The following is an 11,670-nucleotide window of genomic DNA, read 5'->3' as shown; positions in this document are numbered from 1 at the left end:
CAGAAGCCTGTAAGGCATCCGTGCTGTGCACGTGACGGCTCTGGCAGTGGCAGATGGGTGGAGGAGGAAGGATGGGGGATGATGCTAGGAAGTAGCTAGCTTTGGAAGTGTACAAAGCTCTCTTTCTTCACTGCTTCTTCCAACATTCACATTCAGCCAACAAGTGCGTCAAACCCGGATATATCGAATTATTGTCTATATCGAGCAGTGTGAACATCCCCATGGACATCCCATGCTAAAGTATTGCAGAACTCCGTGTCGGGGGCATTCGATATATTGAACGCCGCAAGTGCCCCTGCAAGTGTGCTTCTCCTGATGGTGTGGAGGCGATGCCTTCTTGCGGGTGCTGCCGCGCTCTGTGAGAAAATGGTAGTGTCGTTGCTTCGATCAACATTTACAGATACTTTTTCAGTTCCAGAACTGCGTCTTCCTGGGCGGGCATGGATTCTTTCTTGCACTGAGAGGGCGCTGCGGTCGCAGGTTGCGCGGTGTTGGCAGCAGCGTTGACGGCGTGCACTGGTGGGCTTATCTCAAAGTTGTGGTGTGTTTGCATGTCTGTTCTACAAGTTTCTTCTTTTTGCTTGCGCCTGTCTTCACCCCCTGTGCCCTTTCAGTCCGTTCGGTTTGTGGTGCCATTCTATTACGTAACAGTGTGGCCGTGGGCGTAAGCGTTTCCCAACTCCGTCAACACGCTGTATTTTCTTTGATGTGCAGGGCTTGGCGCAATGCCAAGCTGCTTCACACGTGGCTGTACGAGCGGGTAATAATAATCTTTATTTAGAGTAAAGCGCAAGACACATGGACGACTGGTGCATGCGAATCACATGCGCCTGATCATTTCGCTGCTGCCACGACTAGTCGTACGCGTGAATTTGCGACACATGGCCCAATGCGCGCGTGCGATGCGTTGTCAGCATCGCTCCGCCCACTGTTTTTGCTCCATGGTCAACTACGACGATCGCTGAGCTGAATTTGTAGATTCTGCACGTCGTTCGCAAGAAATGGATAAAGCAGGCAATCGTGATGCGTTTTCTGCCTTCGGAAACAGTCCGCGCAAACGCCGGCCGCGCCCACCAGCTCGGCACACTCAGCGGCTCGAACCGGCGCAGACCACAATAGCAACCGCTTGTCGCTGCTCTTCTGAATCGATCTGATCGCTAGAAAGAAGTTTCACATGCGAGAAAGTAGGTGTTAGTGTGGTAAAAATTGTGCTAGGTATTCTCAGGTCTTATTTTAAAAGCGACGATCAGATGTCTGCTGCGATGCAAGCCTATGCTGACCAATCGCCACAGCGCGCAGTGCGCTGAGCGGCCAAGAGATGGCGTTACCTGCGCGGAAGCATCGAAACGGGCTACGCAGACGTCGTGGTCACCGATAACTCGAACGGCAGTTATAGCTGAAATAAAGTTCCGCATGCAAGAAAAGGGATGACAGTGTGGTGAAACGTTGTGTTACGGATTGTCATTTGCAGTTGCACAGATAGCGGCGATCAAATATCCGCCAGGATGCTAAGCCTAAAGTTCCCAACACCCGATCCGACCCGAGCAACGCAAGCCGGTTGTGGGCTCAGCGGGCTCTCATTGGCTGTGGCCTCACGACGATCGCAACGATGGCACGACTGCATCTGGCTTGCCAGTCGCATGTCATGAGCCTCCTCCGACCAGCAAACTACACCAAAACAGGTCCTAACGATCAATCGTAACGATCAGTCGCATGCGAATCGCGTGCACCAGTCGTACATGCGTCTCGCGCTTAAAAGCACATGTAATATTTCAGCCCGTTTAAAGGGACATGAAAGGGTGGAAACAAGTTGGCCTGTATCAATAGATGGTGTCCAGAATCCGAATTCGCCATTCTTGCAATTCTGTTGTTTAATAAGGCAGAAAATGCCAGAAACGTGAAAAGGGGTGTTGACGCCCCGCACGCTGTTGGATTCTACAGTTTGTGATGTCGCAAGATTTGTGCGTGGCGAGAGCTCATTGGAGAAGCATCTATAAATGTTTTTCCTAAAATAAAAAGTTCCGAAGTGGTTTGGCACATGAAACTTTCTGTGCTCAACTGCTTCAAAACTTTCTGTGAGCTGACGTAATTTAAAAAATGCAAGGAGATTTTACAAACTGTGAGTCGGGCTGCTTCCCTTGTGCTCGCCAGCCATAATGCTTTCAGTTTCGTTTCAAAAAAGGCATTGGTCTGCAGTTAACACCAATGCTTAGCGCAATTAGCGAAGTAAATAACCTACCGCAGTGAACGCCTGAGCTCCCGCAAGCAATATCTCTGGCAGGAAGCGGTGAAGGGGCACTGACACAGATTTTGCTTCTTTTTTTGTTGCAATAAGTAGCTAATGACCTATTTATCACGCGTAGAAACCTCATTTGCTTCAGCGCATCACAGTTGTTAAATTAAAGGCGTTTTTAGTGTGGCCAGTCGCAGTTTTGGTTTCAGCGGGTGCTGCGAAAGGCTGGGTTTGGTATAAACAAAGCTGCCCCCTTGACTGCCGGACAGATATCACAGAGCAGAGCTGCCGTAGCACTGTTAATTCCGCATTGGTGGCAGTTTCTGCTAATGTCCCTATGTACTGCTCTCGTCAGCCGCTTTAATTAGAAAGTCTATTATCAACTTTTCGTGAGGGATGGCGACTTTAAAGACTAGCATATTCCCTCACTGGTGTCTACACCACAGACATCCACCCAGTCGGCGGCGTTGGTCTCTGGCTCCAGCATCAACGAGTAATGATGCCTTAGGCACCGAGTTGGCTCCAGTTTGTGAGTTTGAGACTTGCAGGAAGCGAGAAGTCCTGGAGAAAGCATTGGCCAATGCGCCGCTGCAGGAATGCACCGCTCTGCATACCTGCATATTCGCATATCTGCACACTAACGCATAGTTTCATTCGGGGCCACATCCCTGGGGTTTTGTCACAGAGGGATTATTGTGGCCATTTACGCGTGCATATCGGAGACCAGACACCTGTCGTGCTAACCTGTTCAGAAATTGGCTTTTTAGCCTATTTTTCCAAAAATGGCATCAATCACTGATTATTCTCTAGTTCTATTATATAATTCGGTAACTGCTTCCCCAATTCCTACAGGCTGATTGTATAGGGCTATGAGGTGGGCGTTTTAGCCCCAAAAAGCCACCCCGTTTCTTGGCCAATCACCAATGTGGGTATGTGCCATCGGAAAAGGTACAACAGCAGCAGCATAGTTTATCTTTTTCCACTGACCCTCCCTCGTCTAAGTATGTAGCGCATGCTAAATTTGAATTCAAGACTACCAACTAACAAGCCGATGTCTGTAACACAGTAACACTGCATGTAGCAATACGCAAATGATTTGAGGAGGTGTAAACATTTTAAAAACAATTTGTTCCCCGAGTTACTGAGCAAGGCAATGTCATCAGAAAATTGGGCGACGGGAGGTCGCTAAACGGGAGTTCCAGAAGTCCTTTAGCGGCCGCTGCCAGGTGGGCCTGTTTGACAGTATGAAGCTGATCACGGTGGCCCGTGCTGGCTAGCATGCCTTCCCACTGCTCATGACATGGTAGAGGGGATGGGGTAAGGCAAGCGAGATTCAGTTTTTCTAATAAACTAGGGGAATTTCGCTTCCCACGATGCTCCTTCCATGGGATAAACCCATGAGACACGCCTTAGTGAATCTCAACCTCACCATAGTACATGGTCGCGTCTTCGACCCCGTAGCCAAAATTTCCCGATGACGCACTGAAGGAATTGCTTAATGGTGCCAAAATGTTTTCTAAAAAAAAAAAACAATTTCAGCAGTTATCTCCAGGCCCGGACAGCCTCCACGCTCAGCTGTTCCCTCCACTTTCCTCCCGGTAAACTAGGAGCGCTCAACGGCCTGCCATCGCACCACTTAAAAGAGCCATGAAGACAAAACACAAGCTTGTGCTATCTGAAAGATTTCGTGTTTTATAGTGCTTGTCCGAATTGAAACGATGCTTTATTCACTGAGAAATTAAAGTTAAAATTTTGATTCTCCTGCTAAACCGTGCGTTCTCGTGCTCTGCAATGCCATCACAGGGCCTTGTTTACTGTTAGTGAACCTAGATGGCGCCACCACACCGCGGCAAGCCGTTTTCTGCCTTTGGTTCGTTTGTGAAGGTATTTGTACCTGGCTTGTTTTGTTCATGGAGGGAATCGTTCCGTGAAACATGCTGCTCGCTCGACAAATATGGTCACGTAAGACATTGTCGCTTGCGTCAATTGGCCAGTGTCGTCTGAAGTATAGTGCCTGGAATATATTCTAGGCACTATATCTGAAGCAACCCCAAAGCCCCGCAGTCCTGTGCAGCTGATTGATTTGATTGATTCTGGGGTTTAACGCGCCGACGCAACGCAGGCGATGAGGCGCGCCGTAGTGGAGGGCTCCGGATTAATTTTGACCACCTGGGGATCTTTATCGTGCGCCGAAATCTCGTACACACGGGCGTTTTTGCTTTTCGCCTCCATCAGAAAAGCGGCCGCCGCGGCCGGGAATCGAACCCGCGACCTCGTGCTCAGCAGCGCAACGCCTTAGCCACTGAGCCACCGCGGCGGGTAGTCCTGTGCAGCTAAACCAAGCATAGTGCGCGCAGTACCATGCAGTACACATCGGTATTTCTATGTTTACGAGTGCTTTTGTAACTTCCACTGTTTGTGTCACCAGTCTTACTGATATAGAAAGACTGTGCCCGAAATTTAGGCGCAAATAGCTCGTTCGGTAAGCTTACAAACTCTGCCTAATTTGCGTTTGCTTTTGCCGCCCTCCGCCAATCGCAGAGCTGTGTATTGCGCCAATTTGCGTCGACTGGACATTACTGCTCCATACTGCTCCAAATGGGCCTTTTTTGCCTAATTTGCGCCATTGTTGCGCCACAACGTGGTTTCGGAATCGAAACTAATGTTTCGCGAACAGCGCGCCTCCTGAGCGGAAGTACGTCATGGCCGCCATCTTGTACTTTGCGCTGCTGTATTTGTTGATGGCCATGTTGATGGCGGCCATAGAGTTTCTTAGTAAGTATACTGTGATGGCACGGTAACGTGAGAACCGTTCAGTGCGCGTCAAGCTTGTCTAGGGCAAGCGAGCGCGCGGTCTCCGAGCATGCTGGCGACATCTGCTGATAGTGGCTGGGTTGGAGATAGCTTGCCTATGCGCGTGCGTGGATCTCGGACAGGCTCGGGTCGGTCGTCTCATGGGCCTCTCAAACTTTGAGACGCCACGCCCCACAAGGGGCGCTTTTATTCTGAAGTGCCAATCGTAGGCGGTGACACGGGGCAAGCGCGTAATTTGACGTCATGCATTATCAGTGCAGCCGTTACTTAATCGCACAAAAGTTTTGACGGAAAGCGCTGCAGTGCGTTCTTGTTGCGTGCTTTTCGTTTGCTAAACGTGAGATTCAGAAGATTAGCGGAGGTCGTTTTCTAGTATTGCGTAACCGCCTGATGGGTTATTGCACCGCGTCGAACGACGCGTCTATCTGGCCCATGGAGGAAAGAAAAGGTTTCTTTCCTCCATGATCTGGCCTGTCAACGCTCTCGGCTACCACTGTGAAAGACAATCGCCCCTCGAGGGTGGTGGCGTCTGCAAATTCGAGCGGCACCCGCCGCGGTGGCTCAGTGGCTAAGGCGTTGCGCTGCTGAGCACGAGGTCGCGGGTTCGATTCCCGGTCGCGGCGGCCGCTTTTCTGATGGAGGCGAAAAGCAAAAACGCCCGTGTGTACGAGATTTCGGCGCACGTTAAAGATCCCCAGGTGGTCAAAATTAATCCGGAGCCCTCCACTACGGCTTGCCTCATCGCCTGCGTTGCGTCGGCGCGTTAAACCCTAAAATCAATCAATCAAAAATTCGAGCGGCACATGCGAAACGAAGACCGGCCTGACCCTGTCCGAGATCGGCGCACGCGCAATGGCAAGCTATCTCTAACCCAGCGGCTATCAGCAGATGTCTCCCGCACGCTCCCAAGCCGCGCGCTCGCTTGCCCTAGACAAGCCTGACGCGCACCCCTGTTCTGTGCGCGCACTGTACAAGACCATAGTGCAAGCAACTCCTCGTGTGTTCCCCGCGGCCGTTTCTTGCGGTGGCCGCATTCACTGACAGCTGCCGGTGCGTCATGGCGCTCCCGAAAGGTAAGCGATGTCTTCGTTTTGCGTGCTTGAAGCTGTTTTCGTTGCACTGCAAGACTACCTTGAAGAAAATTTTCAATTGGGCTTAGTATCGAGCTTTCAAAACGCGCACTACTGTCATTTCGGATAGAGGACGATTGTTCGGGCTCTTTGTCAGCTATGTTGTTTGCCGAATGTATCTTGGGTAAACCTCGTGAAGAAACTAATGCATACGGCCGAGCTTTTTATGCAGTGTTAGGAGGCTGGGTTATTGTTATGTAGGAGGCCGCACTGTGCTTTGCAAGTGCCATCGTCTTGTAGCGGGGTGTACGGCCAGTGGTTGGCAATGTTGCGTGTACTTGAAGCATCGTAGTCTTGTACAGTCAAGGCTACAAGTACGTTGCTGCCAGCATCGGTGCAATCGCTAGCGACGCCGGAGGCCAACTTCAGCCTGGCCATGCGGACTACATTCTTAAAGGCCAACTGCACTCAAAAATTTTTTTTGTCCAAATAAGTAGTCTATACTCTTAAAATCACCATGGCGAAATCCTTAGCTTCGTAATCACAGAGAACGCTAGGTACCGCCGTTCAAAGTACCTTCGAGCAGACGACGTTTGCACCTGGCGGAGAGTCGCCGTAACAAGTTCCGAGCGGCCTGTGACGGAGGTTGGGGAACCTGTCCCGTGAAGCTCGCGCTTCTCCGGCGACTTGCAGGGCGCTCCGCCGCGCGCAGGGATGCGTTCGCCCGGGGTTTCTCTGCTACACCAGCGCGCTGTACCGGCGTCGCCATCAAATGTTTAAACTAACCGCATAGGCAGTAATATCCCCCATTTTTCTCAATGCAAAAAAAAAAAAAATGATTAGAAGCCTAAACCTATTCAGGCGCTTGCGAACGTGTTGGAGTGAGCAAAACTCTTTTTAATTAAAAATAATATTTTGACTCAAACAAACAAACAAACAAAAAAATAGCGCGAAAAGAGCACTTGCCTTACATTTGTCATTCCTATTGCATTTACCACAGAAAAAAAACGATATATTATAAATTATTGACCACTTGCACTGCCGCGTCCAATATTGGCCTCATTTGGGCTGGCCCAACGCCACCTCTATCCTTTAGACATTTCCAAAGTTTTACGACCCAAATAGAGTTCTTGTACACACGGCTATAAACATTTGTGCGACTTTCGTCTCCCTAGCTAAGTGAACCAAAATCAGCCTTTCTCGTAGTAACAAATACACCCGCACAAATATTGGCCGTCGTATTTGGGAAGTGCGAAAACTAAACTGCTCCTCTCCTAAACAATAGATTATATTTTTGTTCGACTCCCAAGTGAAGTATTTACTTTGAGCGTTAGATTTAGTTTATTTGAAGGTAAAACGTTTTCAACAGTACCTGTCTCTGGTTAAAGTAGAAAACAGCGGTATATAGGAAGTGTTTTCGTGTTTTAGTGCGGCATTTAGCTCTGGAGGCGGGCTTATAGTTTCAGATCCTTTTTATAATTCGATTCTCGATGTGCACACACGAGAAAAAAATACTGGGCCGATATTCACGAAGCTGTTTGCATGTAATGTATAGTAGAAATAGTTATTTATCTCCGCCCGCGTGCGATTCGTTCCCTTCAGAGAGGGCGACGTGATAGCCGAGGGGTCGGCTATAATAAAAGCTGCTTTTCGATATCGTATACGAGCAAATAGCTTTGTATATCAGGGTCCGTTTTTTACTTGCAATGCCGAAAATCGCTATTCCGGCAGTTATTATGATGGAAAAAATTACTGTCGGGCGGTCTACTTCATCTCGATTGATAGCAACGGGATGCCGGAATTGCGCCCAACTCCATTATCATGGGCAAACGTTAGTGGAAGTTCTTCTGTGGAAATAAAAAAGCGAAACGCGGCGCTACCACGCGCATTTGAAGGCGGCTCTGAGCGGCCGCCGGCTCTGGCACGGTCGCTTCCGTTCCCTCACGTACGTCACGTCCGGCCGCCGCTATGGCCGCCTTTTCTATTCAGTTTCGGTTCCGCAAACGCGAATGTCGCGAGCCGTTTGCGTCGCGCGCGTTGATGTTTAAAGCGCAGTATTTTGCATTTCGCACCCTTTTTATATGAACTGTTAGGTGACATTATTTTTACGTTGTCGAAAATTTGAGTGCAGTTGGCCTTTAAAACGCTTCAGGGCACCGAACGTGTGGAGCGTCTCGTAACTCGTGTCTTATCACCCCGCTCGATCGAGGAGCGCGCGCAAGCTGAATCGTATCTTCGCACACGAGACGGGGGAAACTCGAGAAAGACCTGCGCGCCCCCCAATCAAAGGAACTGTACCTCGGCACGCCACGGCCGCTAGCACTAATGGCGGGAAAAGAAAGCGCGGGAGTTGCGGCTCTACGGAAGACTGCACTGCAGCGGCGTTTGCGCGAAGTTTGGGTCCGCTTCGCGTTTGCCCGCCCCTCGGGGGGGGGGGGGGGGGGGGGGGGGTGCCGCGGCTCGTTATGTAGTAGTTATGCCATTTTTACGATGAGTTAGGAGCAGATAACTTCAGACAAGGTAGTTTACTACATATACAACCCAAATACACGGATTTCCGAAAAATCGATTCTTTAGCGGTTTTTTATTTTTCAAAGGCCGCGTCTCCTTCGAGTATGAATGTAAGTTGGGTATCCCCTATTTCGCCTTATTTAGGGGCGCGGTTTTCGAAAAATTGCATTATTGTATAATCGTTGTTTGGAAGTCGTTTCTATCGAGTTTATGAGAAAGCTTCCATGTAGCAGCTTCCCACAAAAGTAAGTTCAAATATTTAAAATTTCCTTTCTCTCTGTGTTAACAGAACTGCTGTTAGATTAAGTAGCCGAGCAGCAAATGAAGTAATTAGTATCCTGTTTCTTCCAGGCCGTCGCAGCAAATTCAGTCAAGACACATTAAGCCAAGAGGATGAAAATGGTTGAAAATGGTGACCGCATCGGTCTTTGGTGTAGGCCAGGTGACAAAGAAGACGCCTATTGCACCGTGTGCAGCAAAAACATACATTGCTTGCATCATGGAGCAGCAGCCGTGAAACGACATTCTCGCAACAAGAAGCATGTAGAACTTCGCAAAGCTTTACGTGGGCCTGACGGCACATTGAAGCGGCCACCGACTGTTCAGGCTGTTCTGGACTTCACTGGAGCAAGCAACATCATGTCCCATGCTGACGCTGTGACGGCCAGCGAAGCACGTTTTGCTCTGGCTGTTACATTGCGTCAACTGCCATACAGCTGGGCGGACACAGCGACGCCTTTGTACCATGTGATGTTTCCAGACTCGAAAATTGCCAAAGATTTTTCATGCAGTCGGAAAAAAAATATCCTACATTGTCTCAGACGGCCTTGGTCCGCATTTTGAAGGTCTTGTATCAAAAGAACTGAATCAGCCTGCTGTTTTTTACAGTGTAGTTGTGGACGAAACACCGCTACCTGAGCAGCGTTGTCAGCAGCTGGACGTCCTTGTGCGTTATTTTTCGGATGTGCAAAAGGAAGTCGTTGTGGAGCATTTGCGCTCATTTCGCTTAGGAAGTGCAACTTCAGATGTACAGTGCGCAACACCCTTGTCTATGAACACTGAGTTCAACTTGAACTGATTACCTCTCAAAACTGCGGAATCCAACCTGTCACAAAAAACGTTGAGGTCAAAATATATGGTCAAGACTTCAGAATGACACAATAGTTCTTTTCAAATATTTTTCGGCCGAGGCAAGATAAGGCTGTAAGTACGAAACCTGTGTTATAGACAAGGGTGTTGCCCTCTGTACTTTTTAAATGTGTTAAAGGCACTTGTGACCATTCCTCGTGCGGGCTTTTTTTCTTTCTTCAGTGATGGTCCCAACGTGATGAAATCACTGAAGAAGAAACTTGCGGATGATAATTTTTCTCTTTTGGATGTGGGAGAATGTTGGCTCCATAAGGTACACAATGCTTTTTCACATGGCTTGGATTCTTTTGCTGTTGAAGTTGAGAGTGCAGTAGTTGACGCATACTATTTTTTAAGCACTCATCGGCACAGAGCAGTCACCTGAAAGAACAGCAAAACGGTTGGGGACTGCCTGAAACTGTGTTTCTGCGTCACGTCAGCAGTCGCTGGCTCTCCCTTATGCCAGCTCTGGAGCGGCTGCTGGAACAGTTGCCTGCACTCAAGAGTGTACTGGCTGCTGAAGCACCAGTGTGCAGTAGTGGGAGCATCAAGGAGCGCTTGAGGAAGAACATCAGTAACAAGGAATTTCATGCGAAGGCTCTCTTTGTGAAGGACGCAGCTGAGATGTTTGCAAAGTTCCTAACGTTATTCCAGAAAAGTGAGCCACTCATTCACATTCTTCATTCTGAGTGTGTGACGCTCCTTAAAAAGTCTTGGGAAGGTTCCTGAGGTTGGATGCCTTTCAAAACATGTCCGGGCATTAGCTGGCCGCACTAGATATAGAGTCGTCTCAGAACTGGAAGGCAAATGTTGAGCTTGGTGCAGACACTGAAGCTGCCATGGTGTCATGGAGTGCCGAAGAAAAAGCAGCATTCAGGCTTGGGGCACGAACATTCTACATGAAGTGTGCCAGGTACCTCCAGAAGCAGCTTCCCCTGAAAAACTCTCTCCTCATGCACTTTTCATGCTTGGAGCCTCGTGCTTCCGTTTCGGAATCCTCAAGAGAGTCATTCAGGCAGCTTGCTAAATATGCACCGCAAGTTATCCCCTCAAGTGATGTGTCGTCTCTCTTGGATGAAGTGACAGAGTTTTGCTTGGAGCCGTCACCTGCTGCTTTAGATGGGCGGCTGGATGGGTATTGGCAAGATGTGTTTGAGCGAAAGAATGCAGAGAACCAAGTGAAGTACCCCCTGTTGACAAAGCTTGTGAAGGCTCTTCTCTGCTTACCGCATGGAAATGCGGATGTGGAGCGTGGGTTCAGCCAGAATGGCAGAGTGCTCCATGACAGGTCCAGTCTCTCTCTTGAAAGTGTAAATAGCATTCGTCACACCCTGTCATTTGCCCGACGATATGGCAGTGGCCCTTGCAACTTTGAAATTGGAAAAGACGTAAAAGCTGTGAGAAATGCTTCGAAGCGATACTCTCAACGGATTGAACAGGAAAAGCAGGCTCACCAGCACATCTGAAGCAGACAGACAAAATGCAGCTGTGGATGCAGAGCGCATGTTAAAAAATGCGGAACTACTAATTGAGCGTGGAATGAAACAGAAAAATTTTGGCGACATCCAAAGTGGGCAGGTTTTGCTTATGCAAGCCAGGGAAAAAATTACAGCTAGATATGAAGCGACTAGGGTCTGTGAACAAGGCAAAAAAAAAAAAAAAACGAGCATAATTGAAACATTGCTTTCTCATTTGGTGCTTAACCCTTTGATGCCCAAAACTATTATTTTGCTTAAGCGTTTTTTTTATGATCTAAACTCGCAGTACTGAGTCGTGATACGTTTTGTTTTTGGCTTTCATGTGTAATATATACGTGCATTTCTGTCTGTGAACACTTTTAATTCAGCAGCCAGTCGGTACAATATCCTCCGCTTTTGTGCCACTACTGTGTTTATTCTACTTTTGTATATTTTT

Source organism: Haemaphysalis longicornis, unplaced genomic scaffold (assembly GCF_048455015.1).
Source record: "Haemaphysalis longicornis isolate Haplotype H1 unplaced genomic scaffold, Haemaphysalis longicornis Haplotype H1 scaffold_12, whole genome shotgun sequence".
NCBI lineage: Eukaryota > Metazoa > Arthropoda > Arachnida > Ixodida > Ixodidae > Haemaphysalis > Haemaphysalis longicornis.
This window is presented reverse-complemented; position numbering follows the sequence as displayed.